At 43.5% G+C, this 3,736-nt stretch overlaps 1 long non-coding RNA gene across 1 annotated transcript; it reads left to right on the forward strand.

The window, feature by feature from the left end:
* The first annotated feature begins 1,056 nt into the window (after positions 1-1,056).
* On the forward strand, positions 1,057-1,999 carry LOC309825060. The gene is made up of 3 exons (XR_014296993.1): positions 1,057-1,084; positions 1,482-1,567; positions 1,904-1,999. It is a non-coding gene; the product is annotated as an uncharacterized lncRNA (long non-coding RNA).
* Positions 2,000-3,736: the final 1,737 nt, after the last annotated feature.

Here is a 3,736-nt window from a genome sequence, read left to right on the forward strand (position 1 = left end):
ACTTTTGAAAAGTGCGTGTGTTAAAATGACGTTCTGTTCTGTTTTTCATCCATGTGTTGATATTTATGAGCCCTTACAAAGCAGTTTATCAAAATAAGCTAGACGTGATCTCCAAAATTCCACAAGGAACACATAAAAACACCCAAATAACTTTGTTTATTAAAAGGAAATTTGAGACAACTGTTATTGCTGAACTGTTTAGAGTCCTGGCAGAAACACTCCCCCCAAAATATGATTGGAACGTCTTCAGTGATTCCAGTCGTCAGACTTGGTTGTAAAATACAGAGTAACATCTCACTTGACCAATGAAACCCAAATTAGCGCAATTTATCATTAGAAAGGATTCTCATTTGCTAATCTGGCTAGTTCCAAAGATACTAAATCACAATTTTCCATTTTAACAAACCTATTTGCAAGTCCTCTGACACCCAGTCTAGCTGATCAAACGCCTCTACCAGACTTGGCTTGAAACACAGGCTAGAGGGAATTTGCCCTGGGATGAGATTTTAGTCGGTGATGCTCTTGAAGAGATTTCAAGTTACCCCATTCTGAAGATCTTTTATCCCTTTTAAATGACTGGCCAGCAATGGAGTTGCAGAGGTATTTACATCTCTCACCTTTCTGCAGCTCCACTAAGCACCAAATGTCAGTGACTTGATTATAACTGTTGAGACACTTAGAGAAAAGCCGAAAAAAAATGATACCTTGCTGAGGCCAGGCGTGGTGGGTTCTCTTTGAACGATTCCTCTGTGTTTTCTTGGCTCTTTTTTAAGTCTTCTGGAGGTGGGCTGGACTGGGCCTTTAAACACATGAATCCTTTGCTTGAAGACACACATTCCACAGTTTGCTTAGAGGAGGCTCCAGTGGCTGGATCATGTCGGTTGGAATGTGCTGCCTGCTGACCGCGCCTACCCACCCCCCCACCCCCGCCAGATTTGTCCCTCATTTGCTATAGCAACTGCCCTGGTGCTGTTCTCTCCCTCTGAAGGGGAAGGCTGACCTGCTACGCAGGGGCCACCTAAGGGCAGAGCCATCTGTAGCTGTGCAGGAGGAAGTGCCTGACGTCAACACATTGGATGCTCTGGTACCCGCTACCTACGCAGTAGCCTCTCTTTCTACCATTGTTATTCCATGGATTTTCCCTTTCGGTCTCCAAAAAGCAAAACTTCTCTTCCCCAAACTGGCTCCCTTTCTTCAGCAGCCTTTCATTTTATGTCTGAGCTTCCCAGCGTGCCATGCCCACAGCGTCTGTGACTTGTATAAATCTGGGATTTCTCCGGGCCATTGTCTCATATGAATGATACCGCTGTGGTCACGGGGCACACTTCTCAAAGTGTTTTCATATTTGCTATCTCATTTGAGCTTCATACCCTCTCTGAGAACTAGATAAGTTGGAATTTTCACCTGTATTTTGGAGATGAAGAGGCTATTACATTTTTTTCCTACTTAAAATCTAATAGAACTTGATCATTCTTTTTCAGTTGACTTTTTGGCTCTGAGACTTGCCAGGAATGAACATTCCGAAGGAAAGAAATGGTTGCAGTGGTTCCCAGTCCTAGGAAGAATGGTAAATAATATAGTTTATCAATATTTCTCCTTATTGAAAAAATGTTTTATTAACTAGCTGTAGCTGGGCACTCTTGTGCAGCTGTGTTAAGGAGGATAAAAATGTGTCCTCATTCTGTTTCCCACTGGGAAAAATTCATACAGCCTGAATATTATTACAACTAATAATAATAGTAACTTAAATTTATTGTGGTATTTTCCTGGGTGCCAGATATACTATGCTAAGTTCACATAGAGTATGTCATGGAATAACAATCCTGTGAAGCATTTGTTTAAAAAATAATGACTAGGGACTTCCCTGGTGGCACAGTGGTTAAGAATCTGCCTGCCAATGCAGGGGACACGGGTTCGAGCCCTGGTCCAGGAAGATCTCACATGCCGTGGAGCAACTCAGCCCGTGCACCACAACTACTGAGCCTGCACTCTAAAGCCCGCAAGCCACAACTGCTGAGCCCATGTGCCTAGAGCCTGTGCTGCGCAACAAGAGAAGCCACCGCAATGAGAAGCCCACGCACCACAACGAAGAGTAGCCCCCGCTCGCCATAACTAGAGAAAGCCCGTGCACAGCAACGAAGACCCAATGCAGCCAAAAATAGATAAACAAATAAATAAATTTATTTAGAAAAATAATGACTAAAATAACAATATTAAAGACCATATGAGAGGCAACTTAGCATCTTAAGAGTACAGAGTCTGAAACTAGATAGTCTAGGTTCAAATCCCTATCCCCACACTAGCTGTGCTAGCTTGGGCATGTGACTTCTCTGTGCCTCAATTTTCTGATCTGTGAAATGTGATAAGAATAGTGCCTACTTCCGGGATTGTTGTGAGAATGAATGAGTCAGCATGTTTGTATCAATACATGGTAATTGTTATGCAGCACTTAGAACAGTGTGTGGCCCAAAGTAAATGCTATATGAATGTTGCTATGATTACTGTACAGCTATACGACACTTAATAAGTTAGTTAACCTCTCTGTGCCCTCGTTTCTTAGTTTCTTCATTTGTAAAATAGGGATAACAACTTTGACTTCCTAACAAGGCTATTATGGGTATGAGGAGATACTCTTAAGCTCTTGGTGTCTGGCAAGTTGTAAATGCTCAATCAAGGTTAGTTATCATTGCCTTAGGTGCTAACTTGATGGATCTGGGGGCCGGTAACTATATTTAAATTGCTGGGTCCATTCGATTTTAGATATAGTTGTACCCAAACTCAATTTTAGGAAAAGTGAACAAAACTGTATATAAAAATTACTGGTGAATGAAAAGAAGTGAAAGTAACCCAGAATGTGATCCCTGTCAATTAAATCAGTCGTATTGCTTCTCCTTCATGAGACAGCTCAACTGGCCTAGTTTATCTTCTAGGTTAAAAACTTTTCCTCGTAAGGAAGGTGGTCCTCACAGTCGCTGTTTCCTGATGGAGGCATCTGGCTCTTTGAACGGTCACAGCTTCCACAGAAGGGAGGCTGACAGGGCAGCATGGGGAACATTTCAAGAATTTAGAGAACTTAGGCACCACATGACAGCCGAGATGACCCACTCAACCTCTGTCAGAGACCACATTGTGGGAAAGGGGTGTGGGAGTTAAGAACAGAGGGGCATCTGAACATACCCAGAACTCTAAACTGCTGCTGGGATCAGGGGATCAGATGCTCAGCGAGTGTTGAGAAAGGGTTGTATGCGGGCGACCAACCAGACCAGCATAAGCTCGTCTTGGCGCTGAGGGACCAGGTCTCTGGCGCCTCTCAGATCTGGAGCCGTTCCTACCTCAGCTGACATTTGGAAGGCATAATAGCAGTATGTATCTCTGCCAGGATCGCAAGTATGGGTTTATACAGCCTGTGCCCACCTACTCGCACCATGTGAAAATGTGCTCTCCTGCCCACCCAAATAGGAAAATAGGATACAGAAACCAGAGGAGGAATTGTCATTGCACTGCAGTTGGTTTTGGTCCCAAAGTTTGTCTTAGAGAAGAATTCTGGATTGGCACCTTCCTGGAAAACAAAACAAAAACAAAACCAAAAACCACCTCCACACACATCTTCACCCCCTTTTTCCCTCCAAAGCTTCACGAGTTAGGAATCTTCACTGACTACCACCTGCAGAATCACCCGAGTGACCTCTAGCTGGTCAGAAATCCAATACTGTGACAGCTTTGACAAAGGAGATGA

Source organism: Grampus griseus (genome assembly GCF_964374135.1).
Source record: "Grampus griseus genome assembly, chromosome: 7".
In the NCBI taxonomy this organism is placed as follows: domain Eukaryota; kingdom Metazoa; phylum Chordata; class Mammalia; order Artiodactyla; family Delphinidae; genus Grampus; species Grampus griseus.